Source organism: Drosophila sechellia, unplaced genomic scaffold (assembly GCF_004382195.2).
Source record: "Drosophila sechellia strain sech25 unplaced genomic scaffold, ASM438219v1 U_51, whole genome shotgun sequence".
NCBI lineage: Eukaryota > Metazoa > Arthropoda > Insecta > Diptera > Drosophilidae > Drosophila > Drosophila sechellia.
Window position 1 is genome coordinate 1 of NW_022611326.1, and position 25273 is coordinate 25273.

A 25273-nucleotide genomic window follows, 5' to 3' on the forward strand; every position below is an offset into this window, starting at 1 on the left:
ATATGAAACTAAAGACATTTCGCAACATTTATTTTAGGTATAAAACATAATTTATTGAAGGAATTGATAAATGCCAGTAAAATGGTGTATTTTTAATTTCTTTCATAAAAACAATATTGACATATATAAATTGAATTATAAAACTCTAAGCGGTGGATCACTCGGCTCATGGGTCGATGAAGAACGCAGCAAACTGTGCGTCATCGTGTGAACTGCAGACACATGAACATCGACATTTTGAACGCATATCGCAGTCCATGCTGTTATGTACTTTAATTAATTTTAGTGCTGCTTGGACTACATATGGTTGAGGGTTGTAAGACTATGCTAATTAAGTTGTTATAAATTTTTTATAAGCATATGTATATTATTGGATTAAATAATGATTTTATTCATAATATTAAAAAAGAGAAATGAAAAACATTATCTCACATTTGATGTGAAAAACGAAGAGAAATATTTCTTTTTCAATCAAATAATACTGAGAAATGTCTAGCATAAAAAATTGAAATATTTTTCATCTAGAATTGTCTCTTATTAATGATTCGGAAAAAGAAAATCTTGGTTTTGTTATTATTCTTCGTTGGTTCGTTAAATGGATAAAAATGACTTTGCTTACAAGAACTATTGGAACTATTTATAACGAATTTAATTGATTGTTTTATCATTTATATATAAAGAATTTATGGCAAAATATAGTTATATATACAACCTCAACTCATATGGGACTACCCCCTGAATTTAAGCATATTAATTAGGGGAGGAAAAGAAACTAACAAGGATTTCTTAGTAGCGGCGAGCGAAAAGAAAACAGTTCAGCACTAAGTCACTTTGTCTATATGGCAAATGTGAGATGCAGTGTATGGAGCGTCAATATTCTAGTATGAGAAATTAATGATTTAAGTCCTTCTTAAATGAGGCCATTTACCATAGAGGGTGCCAGGCCGTATAACGTTAATGATTGCTAGATGATGTTTCCAAAGAGTCGTGTTGCTGATAGTGCAGCACTAAGTGGGTGGTAAACTCCATCTAAAACTAAATATAACCATGAGACCGATAGTAAACAAGTACCGTGAGGGAAAGTTGAAAAGAACTCTGAATAGAGAGTTAAACAGTACGTGAAACTGCTTAGAGGTTAAGCCCGATGAACCTGAATATCCGTTATGGAAAATTCATCATTAAAATTGTAATATTTAAATAATATTATTAAGAATAATGTGCATTTTTCCATATAAGGACATTGTAATCTATTAGCATATCCCAAATTTATCATAAAATATAACTTATAGTTTATTCCAATTAAATTGCTTGCATTTTAACACAGAATAAATGTTATTAATTTGATAAAGTGCTGATAGATTTATATTATTACAGAGCGTTAATTTTTCGGAATTATATAATGGCATAATTATCATTGATTTTTGTGTTTATTATATGCTCTTGTATGATTAACAATGCGAAAGATTCAGGATACCTTCGGGACCCGTCTTGAAACACGGACCAAGGAGTCTAACATATGTGCAAGTTATTGGGATGTAAACCTAATAGCGTAATTAACTTGACTAATAATGGGATTAGTTTTTTAGCTATTTATAGCTAATTAACACAATCCCGGGGCGTTCTATATAGTTATGTATAATGTATATTTATATTATTTATGCCTCTAACTGGAACGTACCTTGAGCATATATGCTGTGACCCGAAAGATGGTGAACTATACTTGATCAGGTTGAAGTCAGGGGAAACCCTGATGGAAGACCGAAACAGTTCTGACGTGCAAATCGATTGTCAGAATTGAGTATAGGGGCGAAAGACCAATCGAACCATCTAGTAGCTGGTTCCTTCCGAAGTTTCCCTCAGGATAGCTGGTGCATTTTAATATTATATAAAATAATCTTATCTGGTAAAGCGAATGATTAGAGGCCTTAGGGTCGAAACGATCTTAACCTATTCTCAAACTTTAAATGGGTAAGAACCTTAACTTTCTTGATATGAAGTTCAAGGTTATGATATAATGTGCCCAGTGGGCCACTTTTGGTAAGCAGAACTGGCGCTGTGGGATGAACCAAACGTAATGTTACGGTGCCCAAATTAACAACTCATGCAGATACCATGAAAGGCGTTGGTTGCTTAAAACAGCAGGACGGTGATCATGGAAGTCGAAATCCGCTAAGGAGTGTGTAACAACTCACCTGCCGAAGCAACTAGCCCTTAAAATGGATGGCGCTTAAGTTGTATACCTATACATTACCGCTAAAGTAGATGATTTATATTACTTGTGATATAAATTTTGAAACTTTAGTGAGTAGGAAGGTACAATGGTATGCGTAGAAGTGTTTGGCGTAAGCCTGCATGGAGCTGCCATTGGTACAGATCTTGGTGGTAGTAGCAAATAATCGAATGAGACCTTGGAGGACTGAAGTGGAGAAGGGTTTCGTGTGAACAGTGGTTGATCACGAGTTAGTCGGTCCTAAGTTCAAGGCGAAAGCCGAAAATTTTCAAGTAAAACAAAAATGCCTAACTATATAAACAAAGCGAATATAATACACTTGAATAATTTTGAACGAAAGGGAATACGGTTCCAATTCCGTAACCTGTTGAGTATCCGTTTGTTATTAAATATGGGCCTCGTGCTCATCCTGGCAACAGGAACGACCATAAAGAAGCCGTCGAGAGATATCGGAAGAGTTTTCTTTTCTGTTTTATAGCCGTACTACCATGGAAGTCTTTCGCAGAGAGATATGGTAGATGGGCTAGAAGAGCATGACATATACTGTTGTGTCGATATTTTCTCCTCGGACCTTGAAAATTTATGGTGGGGACACGCAAACTTCTCAACAGGCCGTACCAATATCCGCAGCTGGTCTCCAAGGTGAAGAGTCTCTAGTCGATAGAATAATGTAGGTAAGGGAAGTCGGCAAATTAGATCCGTAACTTCGGGATAAGGATTGGCTCTGAAGATTGAGATAGTCGGGCTTGATTGGGAAACAATAACATGGTTTATGTGCTCGTTCTGGGTAAATAGAGTTTCTAGCATTTATGTTAGTTACTTGTTCCCCGGATAGTTTAGTTACGTAGCCAATTGTGGAACTTTCTTGCTAAAATTTTTAAGAATACTATTTGGGTTAAACCAATTAGTTCTTATCAATTATAACGATTATCAATTAACAATCAATTCAGAACTGGCACGGACTTGGGGGAATCCGACTGTCTAATTAAAACAAAGCATTGTGATGGCCCTAGCGGGGTGTTGACACAATGTGATTTCTGCCCAGTGCTCTGAATGTCAAAGTGAAGAAATTCAAGTAAGCGCGGGTCAACGGCGGGAGTAACTATGACTCTCTTAAGGTAGCCAAATGCCTCGTCATCTAATTAGTGACGCGCATGAATGGATTAACGAGATTCCTACTGTCCCTATCTACTCGCCGTGTGGTTAGCGGGCGAGAATACTTCCACAGCCCGCTATTGCTTGTCGTAAGAGGCGACTAATATAGCGACTGGTTCCTCTAACCATGCTTGTCGGAGCAAAAGGAGGAGGCCCACCGAGCCTCTCTTTCGGTACCACGGGTTGTGCTGCTCCAAGACAGCACATTGAGGTAGGCCCCCTGGTGGGAGTATCGTGGTGGCTGTGGTTGATACCCATATCGCGGGTAGAGCCTTCGTGTTCGACGTTTGAGTTACGGTGCTAGTTGCGCAAAACTCGGGTGCTGTGACCCAGAGATCAGTAGAGATTTTAGGTAGATCTCGCTCCTCAGCAAGGGGGAGTGCTTGCCCGGCAAGCAAGTACTCGAATTGCTACCGGGGTGGTCGCTATGTACATAGCTATAGCTTCCAGTCCGGGACGTTTGTCTGGCGTATCCAGACTCATGCACCATGTTGATACATGCACCACTTGTGGGTGTTCAGGGTGTCGTGGTTGTAATCCCTTCAGTGTGGAACACGCCACGTAAAACAAGTTCGGAGAGGTCCGAAAGTCACTGTCCCTATCTACTATCTAGCGAAACCACAGCCAAGGGAACGGGCTTGGAATAATTAGCGGGGAAAGAAGACCCTTTTGAGCTTGACTCTAATCTGGCAGTGTAAGGAGACATAAGAGGTGTAGAATAAGTGGGAGATATTAGACCTCGGTTTGGTATCGTCAATGAAATACCACTACTCTTATTGTTTCCTTACTTACTTGATTAAATGGAACGTGTATCATTTCCTAGCCATTATACGGATATATTTATTATATCTTATGGTATTGGGTTTTGATGCAAGCTTCTTGATCAAAGTATCACGAGTTTGTTATATAATCGCAAACAAATTCTTTAATAAAACGATGCATTTATGTATTTTTGATTTGAAAATTTGGTATAACTCCAATTACTCAGGTATGATCCAATTCAAGGACATTGCCAGGTAGGGAGTTTGACTGGGGCGGTACATCTCTCAAATAATAACGGAGGTGTCCCAAGGCCAGCTCAGTGCGGACAGAAACCACACATAGAGCAAAAGGGCAAATGCTGACTTGATCTCGGTGTTCAGTACACACAGGGACAGCAAAAGCTCGGCCTATCGATCCTTTTGGTTTAAAGAGTTTTTAACAAGAGGTGTCAGAAAAGTTACCATAGGGATAACTGGCTTGTGGCGGCCAAGCGTTCATAGCGACGTCGCTTTTTGATCCTTCGATGTCGGCTCTTCCTATCATTGTGAAGCAAAATTCACCAAGCGTTGGATTGTTCACCCATGCAAGGGAACGTGAGCTGGGTTTAGACCGTCGTGAGACAGGTTAGTTTTACCCTACTAATGACAAAACGTTGTTGCGACAGCATTCCTGCGTAGTACGAGAGGAACCGCAGGTACGGACCAATGGCACAATACTTGTTCGAGCGAACAGTGGTATGACGCTACGTCCGTTGGATTATGCCTGAACGCCTCTAAGGTCGTATCCGTGCTGGACTGCAATGATAAATAAGGGGCAATTTGCATTGTATGGCTTCTAAACCATTTAAAGTTTATAATTTATTTTATAAACGACAATGGATGTGATGCCAATGTAATTTGTAACATAGTAAATTAGGAGGATCTTCGATCACCTGATGCCGCGCTAGTTACATATAAAAGCATTATTTAATACAATGACAAAGCCTAGAATCAATTGTAAACGACTTTTGTAACAGGCAAGGTGTTGTAAGTGGTTGAGCAGCTGCCATACTGCGATCCACTGAAGCTTATCCTTTGCTTGATGATTCGATAAATAAATGATTTTTTCCTGTAGCCAAACACCTCGTCATCAATTTAGTGACGCATATGATATTGTCCCTATCATATAATTAATATAAAGACTTTAATGGATTGTGTCAAGTTGCCAAACACCTCGTCATCAATTTAGTGACGCATATGATATTGTCCCTATCATATAATTAATATAAAGACTTTAATGAATTGTGTCAAGTTGCCAAACACCTCGTCATCAATTTAGTGACGCATATGATATTGTCCCTATCATATAATTTTTGATATAAAGACTTTAAAGAATTGTATCAAGTTGCCAAACACCTCGTCATCAATTTAGTGACGCATATGATATTGTCCCTATCATATAATTAATATACAGACTTTAATGAATTGTGTCAAGTTGCCAAACACCTCGTCATCAATTTAGTGACGCATATGATATTGTCCTTATCATATAATTTTTGATATAAAGACTTTAAAGAATTGAATCAAGTTGCCAAACACCTCGTCATCAATTTAGTGACGCATATGATATTGTCCCTATCATATAATTAATATAAAGACTTTAATGGATTGTGTCAAGTTGCCAAACACCTCGTCATCAATTTAGTGACGCATATGATATTGTCCCTATCATATAATTAATATAAAGACTTTAATGAATTGTGTCAAGTTGCCAAACACCTCGTCATCAATTTAGTGACGCATATGATATTGTCCTTATCATATAATTTTTGATATAAAGACTTTAAAGAATTGTATCAAGTTGCCAAACACCTCGTCATCAATTTAGTGACGCATATGATATTGTCCCTATCATATAATTAATATAAAGACTTTAATGGATTGTGTCAAGTTGCCAAACACCTCGTCATCAATTTAGTGACGCATATGATATTGTCCTTATCATATAATTTTTGATATAAAGACTTTAAAGAATTGTATCAAGTTGCCAAACACCTCGTCATCAATTTAGTGACGCATATGATATTGTCCCTATCATATAATTAATATACAGACTTTAATGAATTGTGTCAAGTTGCCAAACACCTCGTCATCAATTTAGTGACGCATATGATATTGTCCCTATCATATAATTTTTGATATAAAGACTTTAAAGAATTGTATCAAGTTGCCAAACACCTCGTCATCAATTTAGTGACGCATATGATATTGTCCCTATCATATAATTAATATAAAGACTTTAATGGATTGTGTCAAGTTGCCAAACACCTCGTCATCAATTTAGTGACGCATATGATATTGTCCTTATTATATAATTTTTGATATAAAGACTTTAAAGAATTGTATCAAGTTGCCAAACACCTCGTCATCAATTTAGTGACGCATATGATATTGTCCCTATCATATAATTAATATACAGACTCTAATGAATTGTGTCAAGTTGCCAAACACCTCGTCATCAATTTAGTGACGCATATGATATTGTCCCTATCATATAATTTTTGATATAAAGACTTTAAAGAATTGTATCAAGTTGCCAAACACCTCGTCATCAATTTAGTGACGCATATGATATTGTCCTTATCATATAATTTTGATATAAAGACTTTAAGAATTGAATCAAGTTGCCAAACACCTCGTCATCAATTTAGTGACGCATATGATATTGTCCCTATCATATAATTAATATAAAGACTTTAATGGATTGTGTCAAGTTGCCAAACACCTCGTCATCGTTTAGTGACGCATATGATATTGTCCCTATCATATAATTAATATAAAGACTTTAATGAATTGTGTCAAGTTGCCAAACACCTCGTCATCAATTTAGTGACGCATATGATATTGTCCTTATCATATAATTTTTGATATAAAGACTTTAAAGAATTGTATCAAGTTGCCAAACACCTCGTCATCAATTTAGTGACGCATATGATATTGTCCCTATCATATAATTAATATAAAGACTTTAATGGATTGTGTCAAGTTGCCAAACACCTCGTCATCAATTTAGTGACGCATATGATATTGTCCTTATCATATAATTTTTGATATAAAGACTTTAAAGAATTGTATCAAGTTGCCAAACACCTCGTCATCAATTTAGTGACGCATATGATATTGTCCCTATCATATAATTAATATACAGACTTTAATGAATTGTGTCAAGTTGCCAAACACCTCGTCATCAATTTAGTGACGCATATGATATTGTCCCTATCATATAATTTTTGATATAAAGACTTTAAAGAATTGTATCAAGTTGCCAAACACCTCGTCATCAATTTAGTGACGCATATGATATTGTCCCTATCATATAATTAATATAAAGACTTTAATGGATTGTGTCAAGTTGCCAAACACCTCGTCATCAATTTAGTGACGCATATGATATTGTCCTTATTATATATTTTTGATATAAAGACTTTAAAGAATTGTATCAAGTTGCCAAACACCTCGTCATCAATTTAGTGACGCATATGATATTGTCCCTATCATATAATTAATATACAGACTCTAATGAATTGTGTCAAGTTGCCAAACACCTCGTCATCAATTTAGTGACGCATATGATATTGTCCCTATCATATAATTTTTGATATAAAGACTTTAAAGAATTGTATCAAGTTGCCAAACACCTCGTCATCAATTTAGTTTTTTTTTTTTTTTTTTAGCGTGCGTTTATTTATTTAAAATCTGTCCTAGTGGACAATAATTAAATGGTTTTGCGGGGGAACATTAGCTTAAGGGATACTATTGTACATGTATTTGTGGCGGGTTTTATATGTGTTGTCTATTGTTGTGGAAGATCGAGAGGGTGTCTCCTCATGAGACGTCTGCTTGTTTGGCTATTGTCTAACAGGTTGGTGGCGAGGTGGTTAGGGTGGTTTTCGAGCCTTTTCAGGTATCTCTCGCTGAGCCTGGAGATTTCATCAGCGACTTGTGGGATTCCAAGTTCCCTATGTATGGCGACATTCTCGTGGTAGGGATGCGCATTACAGGCAATTCTCAAGCACCTATTCTGGAACCGCTGTATACGCAGGCGATTCGTGTGGCTTGCCGTGCCCCATAGCTGTATCCCGTAGGTCCAGATGGGCTTGAGAATTGCCTTGTACACCAGGATTTTGTGGTTCTGCCTTAGCTTGGACCCTCTCCCAATAAGCCAATGCATCTGCCTCAGACGCGCATCGGCCTGTATGCGTTTGCTGACGATGTGGGGACGCCAAGTGAGCCTGCGGTCCAGGGTAAGTCCTAGGTACTTGGGTGCGGGTGCGTTGGGAATGATGACTCCGTTTAGCGTGACCGGTGGGCAGTCTCCTCTCCTTAGTGCAAATGTTGTTTGGGTAGATTTTTCCGCGTTCACTACGATGTTCCACCTGCTGAGCCAGGGATGTAGCGCGTCCATTTGCCTTTGGATTGTTTCGGAGGCTTCTCGTGGGTCGGATGAGGAGGCGAGGAAAGCCGTGTCATCTGCATAAGTCGCTATAGTTAGGTTCCTGGAGGGGATTATGGGAAGGTCTGCGGTGTAAAGGGTGTACAGTATTGGTCCGAGCACACTGCCTTGCGGAACTCCAGCTCTGATCAGTCTGGGTAGGCTTATTGCACTTCCGCATCTGACTTGGAATGCTCTTCCCTCAGTGTAGGATTTGAGGAGGGTAAAATGGGGGCTTGGGAGGTAGGATTTGAGTTTATGGAGGAGTCCAGGATGCCAAACTCTGTCGAATGCCTGCTTCACGTCGAGCATTACAGCGCAGCAGTATTTCTTTTGCTCGAATGCCTCGAGGATCCGTTCGACTAGCCGGTGGCATTGCTCTGGTGTTCCGTGGGAGCGCCTGAAGCCAAACTGGTGATCGGGGATCAAACCAGCCTCATCCAGTACTGGCAATACTCTGCGCAAAATACTCTTTCGAGTATTTTGGAGAGGATTGCCAGCAAACTAATCGGACGATAGGAGGCGAGATTGGCTTCAGGCTTACCAGGCTTGAGGAGGACAATAACCTCTGCTCTTTTCCACTCTTCCGGGAAGTACCCTAGCCGGAAGCAGCTGTTGTAAATGCTGGCCAGCATTTGTGTGCAGCGGGATGGGAGCATTTTTAGGGCCGCCGCATCTATACGATCCAGGCCTGGAGATTTGTTGTTCTTCAGTAGAGCAATCTCCTGCGCAACTTCCTCAGGGTCGACTGGTTCCAACGGGGGACCGGGAGAGCTTGGGCTATTGAGAAACCGGGCTGTTTCAGCATGTTCTTCGGCAGTGCAGCAGTCGAACGGAGAGAAGGCGTTGTAAAGGTGTTCGGCGAAAGCTTCTGCTCTTCAGCATCCGAAAGGCACCAGGATCCATCTGCTTTGCGCACTGCGGAAACCTTTTTGGCTGGTCGTTTAATGTGGCGGGTGACGTTCCACAGATTGTGGTCTGGGTCCCCGGGAGAGAGTTCCTCGAGGAATCTGAGGAAGGAGTCCTGGCGTAGGCTGGAGATCTTGTCCTTCAACTCCTTTGTGGCGTGATTGAGCGCTGTTTTGTCTCTTGGATTGCGCGTCAAGAACCAAACTCTCCTGAGACGCCTCTTCTCAGTCACGAGTGCCGCAATTTCCGGGGACCAGAGGTGGAGGTCCCTGCTAGGTGTTCTCGCAGTCTTTGGTGGCGGTGGGCTTGCGAATTCCGCAGCGTTTTGCATCTGCCTGGTGAGATTCCCGATAGCTTCATCAATGTTCCTGGGTGTGTTGAGGATGGGGTTCGGATTGACGGTGGAGAGCATCCAGGACGCGAACTTGGCGGCGTCGGTATATTTTCCAGTGAGCCTTCTGAGCGGGGTTTTCCTGAGGACTGGCGTGTTGATTAGCACGTTTATTGCACAGTGGTCTGACAGGAGATCAGCATTTGTTGTGCAGCTGATCTTCGCATGCCCTATGCCTTTCGACACAGCAAAGTCCAGTAGGTCTGGAGTCTTGAGGGGATTCGTTGGCCAGTGAGTGGGCTCGCCAGTGGAGTGGCAGTCCAGTCGGTGGCGTTGCAGGTACCCAAACAGAGTTTTCCCTTTGGGGTTGTTGGCGCGCGATCCCACCAAGAATGTTTGGCGTTATAATCTCCAGCTGCTATGAAGCGGGGCCCAAAATGCTCGAAGAACTCACTGAGGTGAGATGCTGTTATGCGGTATCTGGGGGGAAAGTAGACCGCTCCAATGTCTAAATCTCCTTGCGGGCTGACAATCCTGATGACAGGACATTGTGCCCAGTCTTGCTGAAACGCGGGCAGCTCTAGGTATTGAATACCGCTCCTGATGAGGATGGCTGCTCCACCGCGTGCTCTGCCAGAAGGATGGTCTGCATGGATGAGGTCATATCCGCTGATATTAAAGTGGGATCTGGGGGAGAAGTGGGTTTCGGCTACGAGTAGGATATCGATCTGGTGGGTCTTCAGATGGTGCTCGACTATGGCCTTGCTGTTCTGCAGGCCGTTCGCATTCCAGACGACTAGGTGGAGCTTTAGTTGCATGACTTGCTGTTGAGAATGGTGGCCACCAGCTGTGTCATCTGGGTGAACATGCGCTCCATCATCCTTTCCATCATTCCTTCCATGCGAGCGAACATCGCTTCTATCTGACCGGAGTGTGGGGTTTCTGTTTGGGTTTGGACTGGGGTTGTGGGATTCTGCGGTGCTGCGTGCACTCCGTTGAGGGCGTCTCGGTAGCTCCTGCCAGAGGTGACGTTTGGTGATGCCACGGGCGGCGCCTTGTTAGCATTAGCGACGGGCCTTGTTTTCGGAGCAGCGAGTGCTTTGGCCCTTTTGTATGCAGGGCATCCCTTGAAAGACGCAGGATGGTCCGCCTGGCAGTGGAAGCAGCACGCTTTGTCGTCCTCCCTCTTCTCACATGCCCTCGATTCGTGAGGGCCTCCACACTTTACACATCGGTATTCCAGGAAGCAGTAACGCTGTGTATGACCGAATCCTTGGCACCTGAAGCATTGAGGCACGTCGTTGAACTTCTGCGGCGGTTCAATGGTTACTACCGACCTGCAGATCCGCTTGACTTGGTAGACGTCTTTGTTGTTGCTGGAAGGCTCCAGGTTGGCGAAGAATATTCCCAGCGGTTCTTTAGTTCTTCTGCCAATGGGATTGTGCAGATCTCTAACAGCGTGCCCTTGTCTGCGAAGGTCTTCAATGATTTCCTCACGATCGGTGGAGTGGTGGAGTCCTTTGATGACAACCTTGTATGCACGTTCATCTTTCGGCTGGAAAGTCCGATGCCTCTTGTTTTGGGCCACAAGTTGGAGACGCAGAGCTGTATAGGACTCTTTGTCCGGCATCATGACACGTACGTTGTTGCCATTCACGGTCTTGTAGGTAAAATTGTTCTTCGGGCCTACAAGAGTCGTGATCATCTTGACGAGTGCCGAGATGTTGGTCACATCGGGGATAAAAATCGGAGGTGGCTTGATGGTCTTCGGGTGGGCTTTGGTTTCTCGGGGGTCTTGGGCTTGGAATCGTCTTTAGGTCCGGGTTCGTCATCAGAGCTCTCTTGGTCGTACTCGTCTTCTTCGGTCGAGAGTAAAGCGAAGGCGTTGTTGGCGAGCTTCTTGCGCAGAGCTGCGCTAGTGCTTGGCTTATCTTCCAGCTCCTCTCCCTGTGCTTTCTTTGCCGGTTTTCGCTTTATCTCGCCCGGCTCTGTATGCGAGGTGCTTCCCTCGCTGCTAGAGCTGCTCTTGCGTGTTCTCAGAGCCTTTTTGCGTGGTGTTGTTCCAAGCTTGTGGGTGCGCGGGGGGGCCTGCCAGTCCATCTTCTCCAAAGTTGATAAGGAGTGAGGAGGGGGGGGGGGGGGAAGCTGGGCACCGTAAGCCGGTGAGCCAGGCAGCACGTGGCTGCTGCTTTGCAATTATACCGCTGCTTCGAGCACTGGGTTTTTTGCGCTGATAACACGCACACTCGGGTGTGCGATGGTGTTAGTGCGAACTACCGTTAGGTACGTTGGCTGGGCCAATCAAAACGCGCGACAAGATCACGCGACGCGAAGTGGCTGGGCACAAGTAACGGGACTTACAACTGTGAACAATTTGCTAACAATTTGCTAACAATTTGCTGTCGATCCGCAGGCACGTCTGCACTCGTCGAGTGTTCGATCGCGACTGATCAATTTAGTGACGCATATGATATTGTCCCTTTCATATAATTAATATAAAGACTTTAATGGATTGTGTCAAGTTGCCAAACACCTCGTCATCAACTACTATATTATGGTTGCGCCGACCTCTCATATTGTATTCTCTTATGTGTTCATAGGATTTTGACAATTATACGAGTAAATTAAATAATATACATATGAAAATGATTAATTATTATATGTATAAGGGAAAAAATGATGAAATATTCCCATATTATCTTAGTATTATAGAGGAAAGACCGTTGCCGACCTCTGATATTGTTCAAACTTATGTATTTATATGATTTTGGCAATTATATGAGTAAATTAAAAAATATACATATGAAAATGGTTAATTATTATATGTATATGGGAAAAAATGCTAAGATATTCCCATATTCTCTTAGTATTATAGAGAAAAGCCATTTAAGTGAGAGGGTATAGTAGTGTAAACGACCGGAATTACGACAGAGGGTTCAAAAACTACTATAGGTAGGCAGTGGTTGCCGACCTCTCATATTGTTCAAAACTTATGTATTCATATGATTTTGGCAATTGTATGAGTAAATTAAAATAATATACATATGAAAATGATTAATTATTATATGTATAAGGGAAAAAATGCTGAAATATTCCCACATTCTCTTAGTATTATAGAGAAAATCCATTATAGTGAGAGGGTATAGTAGTGTAAACGACCGGAATTACGACAGAGGGTTCAAAAACTACTATAGGTAGGCAGTGGTTGCCGACCTCTCATATTGTTCAAAACTTATGTATTCATATGAATTTGGCAATTATATGAGTAAATTAAATAATATACATATGAAAATGATTAATTATTATATGTATAAGGGAAAAAATGCTGAAATATTCCCACATTCTCTTAGTATTATAGAGAAAATCCATTATAGTGAGAGGGTATAGTAGTGTAAACGACCGGAATTACGACAGAGGGTTCAAAAACTACTATAGGTAGGCAGTGGTTGCCGACCTCTCATATTGTTCAAAACTTATGTATTCATATGATTTTGGCAATTATATGATTAAATTAAATAATATACATATGAAAATGGTTAATTATTATATGTATATGGGAAAAAATGCAGAGATATTCCCATATTCTCTTAGTATTATAGAGAAAAGCCATTTAAGTGAGAGGGTATAGTAGTGTAAACGACCGGAATTACGACAGAGGGTTCAAAAACTACTATAGGTAGGCAGTGGTTGCCGACCTCTCATATTGTTCAAAACTTATGTATTCATATGATTTTGGCAATTGTATGAGTAAATTAAATAATATACATACGAAAATGATTAATTATTATATGTATATGGGAAAAAATGCAGAGATATTCCCATATTCTCTTAGTATTATAGAGAAAAGCCATTTAAGTGAGAGGGTATAGTAGTGTAAACCACCGGAATTACGACAGAGGGTTCAAAAACTACTATAGGTAGGCAGTGGTTGCCGACCTCTCATATTGTTCAAAACTTATGTATTCATATGATTTTGGCAATTGTATGAGTAAATTAAATAATATACATATGAAAATGATTAATTATTATATGTATAAGGGAAAAAATGCTGAAATATTCCCACATTCTCTTAGTATTATAGAGAAAATCCATTATAGTGAGAGGGTATAGTAGTGTAAACGACCGGAATTACGACAGAGGGTTCAAAAACTACTATAGGTAGGCAGTGGTTGCCGACCTCTCATATTGTTCAAAACTTATGTATTCATATGATTTTGGCAATTATATGATTAAATTAAATAATATACATATGAAAATGGTTAATTATTATATGTATATGGGAAAAAATGCTGAGATATTCCCATATTCTCTTAGTATTATAGAGAAAAGCCATTTAAGTGAGAGGGTATAGTAGTGTAAACGACCGGAATTACGACAGAGGGTTCAAAAACTACTATAGGTAGGCAGTGGTTGCCGACCTCTCATATTGTTCAAAACTTATGTATTCATATGATTTTGGCAATTGTATGAGTAAATTAAATAATATACATATGAAAATGATTAATTATTATATGTATAAGGGAAAAAATGCTGAAATATTCCCACATTCTCTTAGTATTATAGAGAAAATCCATTATAGTGAGAGGGTATAGTAGTGTAAACGACCGGAATTACGACAGAGGGTTCAAAAACTACTATAGGTAGGCAGTGGTTGCCGACCTCTCATATTGTTCAAAACTTATGTATTCATATGATTTTGGCAATTATATGATTAAATTAAATAATATACATATGAAAATGGTTAATTATTATATGTATATGGGAAAAAATGCTGAGATATTCCATATTCTCTTAGTATTATAGAGAAAAGCCATTATAGTGAGAGGGTATAGTAGTGTAAACGACCGGAATTACGACAGAGGGTTCAAAAACTACTATAGGTAGGCAGTGGTTGCCGACCTCTCATATTGTTCAAAACTTATGTATTCATATGAATTTGGCAATTATATGAGTAAATTAAATAATAAACATATAAAAATTAATATTTATTATATGTATAAAAAAAAAAATAATCATATTATATATGAATAATGGAAAAAAAATGAAATGTTCCTATAATCTCTTAATATATAAGAGAATAGACCGTATGTTGGGTGGCAAACGGAATTGAAAATACCCGCTTTGAGGACAGCGGGTTCAAAAACTACTATAGGTAGGCAGTGGTTGCCGACCTCCCGCATTATTCGAAATATTTATTTCGGATTATGTTATATTGGTTACATAAAATAAAGTATATTATTATCCGTACAAATTTGTTTCTCAGTTCTATAGAACACGGGACTTGGCTCCGCGGATAATAGGAATATACGCTTTTTAGATAATATCGTTGAAACAAAAGTCAAGTTTCTATTATATATAGAATAACAAATCGTTTCCATATATTATCGTTAATTTTTGGAGGCAGGCAAATATTAATTTATTACCTGCCGTATAGTTGGATTATTATATCGTTACGGTATAATACAAATATGGATTCTTATGAAAGAAATATAAAATTATATATTAAATGTGGAAATATTATCATATGCGCTTGGTTTTATGTTATATATTACCAGAGAGATATATGAAAAGAGATAAATTTTAAATTTATCTTCAAAATGCAAATGATTTAACTTAATATTTATATTGGTTAAACAAAAATTGTACATGTGTGGATACAATAATTATGTATGTTGGAAATAAAATGATATTTTATAATGAAATATGTATATATAAAAAGATAAAATTATAGAAACATATATATTACAATAATTATATGAAATTCTTGTTATATTGGTAAAACAAGTATAAATTAAAAATGAAAATATGGATTACGAATGCTATATAAAAATGGCCGTAATCGAATAGATTTTTTACTTATATTTATATATTTAAAATTTTACCCAAAGGCGAAATATTGAATTTTATTCAATATAATAAAAATCATGGAATTATATAAAGTGAAAAATCTATATATCTATTATATTGCTTATTTCGATTCAAAAAATATGAATGGAATATGAAGGAAAAACATTATTCTGGTTGATCCTGCCAGTAGTTATATGCTTGTCTCAAAGATTAAGCCATGCATGTCTAAGTACACACGAATTAAAAGTGAAACCGCAAAAGGCTCATTATATCAGTTATGGTTCCTTAGATCGTTAACAGTTACTTGGATAACTGTGGTAATTCTAGAGCTAATACATGCAATTAAAACATGAACCTTATGGGACATGTGCTTTTATTAGGCTAAAACCAAGCGATCGCAAGATCGTTATATTGGTTGAACTCTAGATAACATGCAGATCGTATGGTCTTGTACCGACGACAGATCTTTCAAATGTCTGCCCTATCAACTTTTGATGGTAGTATCTAGGACTACCATGGTTGCAACGGGTAACGGGGAATCAGGGTTCGATTCCGGAGAGGGAGCCTGAGAAACGGCTACCACATCTAAGGAAGGCAGCAGGCGCGTAAATTACCCACTCCCAGCTCGGGGAGGTAGTGACGAAAAATAACAATACAGGACTCATATCCGAGGCCCTGTAATTGGAATGAGTACACTTTAAATCCTTTAACAAGGACCAATTGGAGGGCAAGTCTGGTGCCAGCAGCCGCGGTAATTCCAGCTCCAATAGCGTATATTAAAGTTGTTGCGGTTAAAACGTTCGTAGTTGAACTTGTGCTTCATACGGGTAGTACAACTTACAATTGTGGTTAGTACTATACCTTTATGTATGTAAGCGTATTACCGGTGGAGTTCTTATATGTGATTAAATACTTGTATTTTTTCATATGTTCCTCCTATTTAAAAACCTGCACTAGTGCTCTTAAACGAGTGTTATTGTGGGCCGGTACTATTACTTTGAACAAATTAGAGTGCTTAAAGCAGGCTTCAAATGCCTGAATATTCTGTGCATGGGATAATGAAATAAGACCTCTGTTCTGCTTTCATTGGTTTTCAGATCAAGAGGTAATGATTAATAGAAGCAGTTTGGGGGCATTAGTATTACGACGCGAGAGGTGAAATTCTTGGACCGTCGTAAGACTAACTTAAGCGAAAGCATTTGCCAAAGATGTTTTCATTAATCAAGAACGAAAGTTAGAGGTTCGAAGGCGATCAGATACCGCCCTAGTTCTAACCATAAACGATGCCAGCTAGCAATTGGGTGTAGCTACTTTTATGGCTCTCTCAGTCGCTTCCCGGGAAACCAAAGCTTTTGGGCTCCGGGGAAGTATGGTTGCAAAGCTGAAACTTAAAGGAATTGACGGAAGGGCACCACCAGGAGTGGAGCCTGCGGCTTAATTTGACTCAACACGGGAAAAACTTACCAGGTCCGAACATAAGTGTGTAAGACAGATTGATAGCTCTTTCTCGAATCTATGGGTGGTGGTGCATGGCCGTTCTTAGTTCGTGGAGTGATTTGTCTGGTTAATTCCGATAACGAACGAGACTCAAATATATTAAATAGATATCTTCAGGATTATGGTGCTGAAGCTTATGTAGCCTTCATTCATGGTGGCAGTAAAATGTTTATTGTGTTTGAATGTGTTTATGTAAGTGGAGCCGTACCTGTTGGTTTGTCCCATTATAAGGACACTAGCTTCTTAAATGGACAAATTGCGTCTAGCAATAATGAGATTGAGCAATAACAGGTCTGTGATGCCCTTAGATGTCCTGGGCTGCACGCGCGCTACAATGAAAGTATCAACGTGTATTTCCTAGACCGAGAGGTCCGGGTAAACCGCTGAACCACTTTCATGCTTGGGATTGTGAACTGAAACTGTTCACATGAACTTGGAATTCCCAGTAAGTGTGAGTCATTAACTCGCATTGATTACGTCCCTGCCCTTTGTACACACCGCCCGTCGCTACTACCGATTGAATTATTTAGTGAGGTCTCCGGACGTGATCACTGTGACGCCTTGCGTGTTACGGTTGTTTCGCAAAAGTTGACCGAACTTGATTATTTAGAGGAAGTAAAAGTCGTAACAAGGTTTCCGTAGGTGAACCTGCGGAAGGATCATTATTGTATAATATCCTTATCGTTAATAAATATTTGTTATAATACAAATAAATACAATTTACCAAAATAAAAATATTACAAAATGATTCCACGGAATCAAAAGTTAAAGTCAAAATAAAATGAAGATGGCTTTTATTTTATATGTGGGGCTTGGCAACCTCATAAAAAGACTTTAACATTATTAATGTTGCTGTGCGTATTTGTGGCAGTACTTACTACAACAACGGCGTTTCCTATAAAAACAAATTCTCGAAAATGGAAATCGAAGAAACTAAACTAAATTCGAAAGTAGAAGTCGAATTAAAATAAAATAATTTTGAATGTGTGGTAATCAAAATAAGTGTGTGTGTATATGGACCATAATATACACGCGTTGCGAATATGTATTGTTCATCTATGTTATGAGCATACGTTGGCTAATGCAACAACCTAAAATATACAATGTTTGTACCTGTCATCCATCAGGTTAATGTTTTATATAAATTTTGCAGTATGTGTCACCCAAAATAGCAAACCATAACCAGATTATTATGATACATAATGCTTATATGAAACTAAGACATTTCGCAACATTTATTTTAGGTATAAAAATAAATTTATTGAAGGAATTGATATATGCCAGTAAAATGGTGTATTTTTAATTTCTTTCAATAAAAACAATATTGACATTATATAAAATTGAATTATAAAACTCTAAGCGGTGGATCACTCGGCTCATGGGTCGATGAAGAACGCAGCAAACTGTGCGTCATCGTGTGAACTGCAGGACACATGAACATCGACATTTTGAACGCATATCGCAGTCCATGCTGTTATGTACTTTAATTAATTTTATAGTGCTGCTTGGACTACATATGGTTGAGGGTTGTAAGACTATGCTAATTAAGTTGTTTATAAATTTTTTATAAGCATATGGTATATTATTGGATTAAATAATGATTTTATTCATAATATTAAAAAAGAAATGAAAAACATTATCTCACATTTGAATGTGAAAAACGAAAGAGAAATATTTTCTTTTTCAATCAAATAATACTGAGAAATGTCTAGCATAAAAAATTGAAATATTTTTCATCTAGAATTGTCTCTTATTAATGATTCGGAAAAAGAAAAATCTTGGTTTTGTTATTATTCTTCGTTGGTTCGTTAAATGGATAAAAATGACTTTGCTTACAAGAACTATTGGAACTATTTATAACGAATTTAATTGATTGTTTTATCATTTATATATAAAGAATTTATGGCAAAATATAGTTATATATACAACCTCAACTCATATGGGACTACCCCTGAATTTAAGCATATTAATTAGGGGAGGAAAAGAAACTAACAAGGATTTTCTTAGTAGCGGCGAGCGAAAAGAAAACAGTTCAGCACTAAGTCACTTTGTCTATATGGCAAATGTGAGATGCAGTGTATGGAGCGTCAATATTCTAGTATGAGAAATTAATGATTTAAGTCCTTCTTAAATGAGGCCATTTACCCATAGAGGGTGCCAGGCCCGTATAACGTTAATGATTGCTAGATGATGTTTCCAAAGAGTCGTGTTGCTTGATAGTGCAGCACTAAGTGGGTGGTAAACTCCATCTAAAACTAAATATAACCATGAGACCGATAGTAAACAAGTACCGTGAGGGAAAGTTGAAAAGAACTCTGAATAGAGAGTTAAACAGTACGTGAAACTGCTTAGAGGTTAAGCCCGATGAACCTGAATATCCGTTATGGAAAATTCATCATTAAAATTGTAATATTTAAATAATATTATTAAGAATAATGTGCATTTTTTCCATATAAGGACATTGGTAATCTATTAGCATATCCCAAATTTATCATAAAATATAACTTATAGTTTATTCCAATTAAATTGCTTGCATTTTAACACAGAATAAATGTTATTAATTTGATAAAGTGCTGATAGATTTATATTATTACAGAGCGTTAATTTTTCGGAATTATATAATGGCATAATTATCATTGATTTTTGTGTTTATTATATGCTCTTGTATGATTAACAATGCGAAAGATTCAGGATACCTTCGGGACCCGTCTTGAAACACGGACCAAGGAGTCTAACATATGTGCAAGTTATTGGGATGTAAACCTAATAGCGTAATTAACTTGACTAATAATGGGATTAGTTTTTTAGCTATTTATAGCTAATTAACACAATCCCGGGGCGTTCTATATAGTTATGTATAATGTATATTTATATTATTTATGCCTCTAACTGGAACGTACCTTGAGCATATATGCTGTGACCCGAAAGATGGTGAACTATACTTGATCAGGTTGAAGTCAGGGGAAACCCTGATGGAAGACCGAAACAGTTCTGACGTGCAAATCGATTGTCAGAATTGAGTATAGGGGCGAAAGACCAATCGAACCATCTAGTAGCTGGTTCCTTCCGAAGTTTCCCTCAGGATAGCTGGTGCATTTTAATATTATATAAAATAATCTTATCTGGTAAAGCGAATGATTAGAGGCCTTAGGGTCGAAACGATCTTAACCTATTCTCAAACTTTAAATGGGTAAGAACCTTAACTTTCTTGATATGAAGTTCAAGGTTATGATATAATGTGCCCAGTGGGCCACTTTTGGTAAGCAGAACTGGCGCTGTGGGATGAACCAAACGTAATGTTACGGTGCCCAAATTAACAACTCATGCAGATACCATGAAGGCGTTGGTTGCTTAAAACAGCAGGACGGTGATCATGGAAGTCGAAATCCGCTAAGGAGTGTGTAACAACTCACCTGCCGAAGCAACTAGCCCTTAAAATGGATGGCGCTTAAGTTGTATACCTATACATTACCGCTAAAGTAGATGATTTATATTACTTGTGATATAAATTTTGAAACTTTAGTGAGTAGGAAGGTACAATGGTATGCGTAGAAGTGTTTGGCGTAAGCCTGCATGGAGCTGCCATTGGTACAGATCTTGGTGGTAGTAGCAAATAATCGAATGAGACCTTGGAGGACTGAAGTGGAGAAGGGTTTCGTGTGAACAGTGGTTGATCACGAGTTAGTCGGTCCTAAGTTCAAGGCGAAAGCCGAAAATTTTCAAGTAAAACAAAATGCCTAACTATATAAACAAAGCGAATATAATACACTTGAATAATTTTGAACGAAAGGGAATACGGTTCCAATTCCGTAACCTGTTGAGTATCCGTTTGTTATTAAATATGGGCCTCGTGCTCATCCTGGCAACAGGAACGACCATAAGAAGCCGTCGAGAGATATCGGAAGAGTTTTCTTTTCTGTTTTATAGCCGTACTACCATGGAAGTCTTTCGCAGAGAGATATGGTAGATGGGCTAGAAGAGCATGACATATACTGTTGTGTCGATATTTTCTCCTCGGACCTTGAAAATTTATGGTGGGGACACGCAAACTTCTCAACAGGCCGTACCAATATCCGCAGCTGGTCTCCAAGGTGAAGAGTCTCTAGTCGATAGAATAATGTAGGTAAGGGAAGTCGGCAAATTAGATCCGTAACTTCGGGATAAGGATTGGCTCTGAAGATTGAGATAGTCGGGCTTGATTGGGAAACAATAACATGGTTTATGTGCTCGTTCTGGGTAAATAGAGTTTCTAGCATTATGTTAGTTACTTGTTCCCCGGATAGTTTAGTTACGTAGCCAATTGTGGAACTTTCTTGCTAAAATTTTTAAGAATACTATTTGGGTTAAACCAATTAGTTCTTATCAATTATAACGATTATCAATTAACAATCAATTCAGAACTGGCACGGACTTGGGGAATCCGACTGTCTAATTAAAACAAAGCATTGTGATGGCCCTAGCGGGTGTTGACACAATGTGATTTCTGCCCAGTGCTCTGAATGTCAAAGTGAAGAAATTCAAGTAAGCGCGGGTCAACGGCGGAGTAACTATGACTCTCTTAAGGTAGCCAAATGCCTCGTCATCTAATTAGTGACGCGCATGAATGGATTAACGAGATTCCTACTGTCCCTATCTACTCAGTGACGCGCATGAATGGATTAACGACGGACGTGTTTTCGTTGCGCTCGTGTACAGATTGCGAAGAACTTGGTTTTCCGTGTTTGGAAAGTAATAAAATCGGTGAATTAGTGCTCCGCGAAAGTCGTGTGCTAATTTTCGTGTGTTATAAACAAGCGGTTTGGAAGTAATTAACAATTAATTGTTGGGAATTTTCCACTTAGCACGTGCTGAAGGCGAACTTACGAGTAAGTTTTTCGAGTAAGCTTTTTGATCAGCTGTCACAAAGCTTATTGGTGGGAGTCACTGCTAAGGTTTGTGTCTAGGGAGAGTTTTAGTGCTACCAGACTCTACCGATAGGTGGAGCTCGAGTTCCAGAGCAACTACCTTTTGTCAGCGAGTAAACGAGCATACGGTTGCTGGCGTCGACGGTAGGTGGAGCCACCATCGTATTTATGCCGATGGAGAGCGACAGCAGCGCGAGTGCCTTGAGCGGAAGTAGTGCCTCGATGAAGTCCAGACGAGGCAGGCGCAGAAGCCATCTGGCATCTAAGAGCTCGGCGCCAACGCAGGCGAAATTGGTTGCCCTGGCATCGAATGGAGTGCCAGAACCCGTTGGGGTACTGGAGGAGCCGTTTTCGTCGCTGGAGGACGCCCGGGCGGCTACGGAGAACGCTGCCATTGATGCTGCCCCCCCCACGCTGCTGCCACCGCTGCTGATCCTACTGCTGCCCCTGCTGCCGACCACACTGCTGCCTCCGCCGTTTTCACTGCTGCTAAAATTGTTGCCACCACTGCCACTGCCGCCACCGCTGCCGCCCGTGCTGGGCAAGCAGCCATGATGGCAGAGCTGTCGGCCACACAGCGCATGGTGAGAAGCAGCTTCCGCAGACTAGGAGAAGTGGACACGGAAGAGCTCTCATATGCTATCAGCCGCTACGATGAGCTGGTGTTGGCGCTAATGCTCCGGTGCGGAGAGCTGGAGACGCGGCTTGCTATGCCGCCACCGCCGCCGCCGTCGTTGAATCTGTTGAAAAATACGGCCGCCAATGCTCCCCAGATGCAGCAGGTTGCACCCATCGCTGCCCCGCGGACTACCAAGGTCCGCGAGACGTGGTCAGCGGTGGTGAAGTGCGACGACCCTGCGCTATCGGGGAAAGACATAGCGGAAAAGGTGCGAACGATGGTTGCACCCTCTCTCGGAGTCAGAGTACACGAGGTCCGTGAGCTCCGTCGAGGTGGTGGTGCGATCATTCGCACTCCTTCGGTGGGAGAGCTGCAGAAGGTGGTCGCTTCAAAAGATTCGCCGAGGTTGGCCTAAATGTGGCACGGAATGCGGCCGAGAAGCCGAAGGTCGTCGTATATGACGTCGACACAGCTATCGGCCCTGAGGAGTTTATGAAGGAGCTCCACGAAAACAACTTCGACAGCGAAATGAATCTGGCCCAGTTTAAGAAGTCAGTGCACCTGGTGACCAAGGCGTGGTCGGTAGCTGACGGCGCCACAGTAAATGTGACGCTGGAGGTTGACGACCGGGCGATGGCGAAGCTTGATGTAGGTCGTGTCTACATCAAGTGGTTCTCATTCCGATGCCGGTCACAGGTCCGCACATACGCCTGCCACAGATGTGTGGGTTTCGACCACAAGGTCAGCGAATGCCGGCAGAAGGATAGTGTCTGTCGCCAGTGCGGGCAACAAGGCCACACTGCGGCAAAGTGCCAAACCGGTGGACTGCCGGAACTGCCGCCACAGAGGGCAACCCTCGGGCATTACATGCTCTCGAGCGTTTGCCCGATATACGGGGCGTTGCTGGCGAGGGTGCAAGCTAGACACTAATGTTTAGCTTCATCCAAGCGAACTGTGGCGAGGCCGAGCTGCGACCATCGAGCTCGGAGTCCGACTCAGGAGATCGGAGTCTATGTTCGCGCTGGTGCAGGAGCCGTATCTCGCGGGGACGGAATGGATGTGCTGCCTGAAGGAATGAGAATTTTCATCGATCGGCGAGGGAAGGCAGCCATCCTAGTGGATCACCAGGAAGCCATCTGTATGCCAGTGGAGACCCTCACCACAGATTATGGCGTATGTCTGGTCGTGAAAGGGAGTTTTGGCTCAATCTTCCTTTGCGCCGCATACTGCCAGTATGATGCACCTCTGGAACGTACATCCGGTACATGGATGCGGTCCTGCTGCAGGCCAGCAGAACCCCCGCAATCCTGGGCCTCGACGCGAATGCAGTGTCCCCCATGTGGCTTAGCAAACTCTCTCGTCATGCCGAGGGGCAAGCTAACTACAGACGGGGTGAGCTGCTGTCAGAGTGGATGCTGGAGGCAAGAGTCGCCGCCTAAGCTCCACCCTGCAAGAATGTACACGTTCGATAATTACAGAGCTACAAGCGATATCGACGTGACAATCGTCAATGAGGCAGCATCTATGTGGGCCACATATGAGTGGAGAGTGGACGAGTGGGAATTGAGTGACCACAACATCATTACTGTTGTGGCCGAACCAACTACCGCGCGCGCAGTTGAGAGCATAGCTCCTGTGCCGTCCTGGAACTTCTCCAATGCACGTTGGCGATTGTTCAAGGAGGAAATGGTGAGTAGAGCAGCCGAACTTCCGGAAAACTTCTCAGAGTCGCCGTTGGACCAGCAAGTTTCGACCCTGCGCAGTATAGTACATAATGTATGTGATATTGCGCTGGGAAGAAAGTCCATCCGATTGCCCACGCAGGAGAGCACGTTGGTGGACTGCCGACCTCTGTGATGCAAGGCGCGAAGTCCGGAGACTTCGTCGCCTACTTCAAAATGGAAGGCGTCATGATGATGATGCCGCAATAGAGCGTGTATTGGTCGACCTGAGGCGGGCCTCAGCCAACTACAAGAAGCTCATTTGGAGGGCGAAAATGGATGAGTGGAAACGCTTCGTGGGAGATCATGCCGACGACCCATGGGGGCGCGTCTATAAGATTTGCCGAGGCCGCAGGAAGTGCACGGAGATTGGGTGCCTCCGCGTGAATGGCGAGATGATCACCGATTGGGGTGACTGTGCACGAGTGCTCCTCCGCAATTTCTTCCCAGTTGCGGAGTCCGAAGCACCGACTGCCATCGCGGAGGAAGTCCCACCGGCCCTCGAAGTATTCGAGGTTGATGCATGTGTTGCCCGGTTGAAGAGCAGGCGCTCTCCCGGCTTGGACGGCATTAATGGCACTATCTGCAAGGCAGTCTGGCGCGCCATACCCGAGCACCTTGCATCGTTGTTTTCCCGATGCATCCGATTAGGATACTTTCCCGCTGAGTGGAAGTGCCCACGAGTTGTCTCGCTGCTCAAAGGGCAGATAAGGACAAATGTGAGCCCTCCTCATATAGAGGAATATGCTTGCTACCAGTCTTTGGTAAGGTGCTCGAGGCCATCATGGTGAATCGTGTGAGAGAAGTTCTTCCGGAAGGCTGCAGATG

General features: G+C 41.1%; 3 non-coding genes and 2 pseudogenes across 3 annotated transcripts; all 5 read left to right on the forward strand.

Moving 5' to 3' along the window:
• Positions 1-141: 141 nt before the first annotated feature.
• LOC116803328 lies at positions 142-317 on the forward strand. The gene has a single exon (XR_004363560.1). It is a non-coding gene; the product is annotated as a 5.8S ribosomal RNA (ribosomal RNA).
• A 391-nt stretch (positions 318-708) lies between these two features.
• Positions 709-5236, forward strand: LOC116803330 (annotated as a pseudogene).
• Positions 5237-15871: 10635 nt separating this feature from the next.
• On the forward strand, positions 15872-17866 carry LOC116803329. The gene has a single exon (XR_004363561.1). It is a non-coding gene; the product is annotated as a small subunit ribosomal RNA (ribosomal RNA).
• A 686-nt stretch (positions 17867-18552) lies between these two features.
• On the forward strand, positions 18553-18731 carry LOC116803327. Its single transcript, XR_004363559.1, has one exon. It is a non-coding gene; the product is annotated as a 5.8S ribosomal RNA (ribosomal RNA).
• A 395-nt stretch (positions 18732-19126) lies between these two features.
• Positions 19127-21890, forward strand: LOC116803331 (annotated as a pseudogene).
• The last annotated feature ends 3383 nt before the right edge of the window (positions 21891-25273 follow it).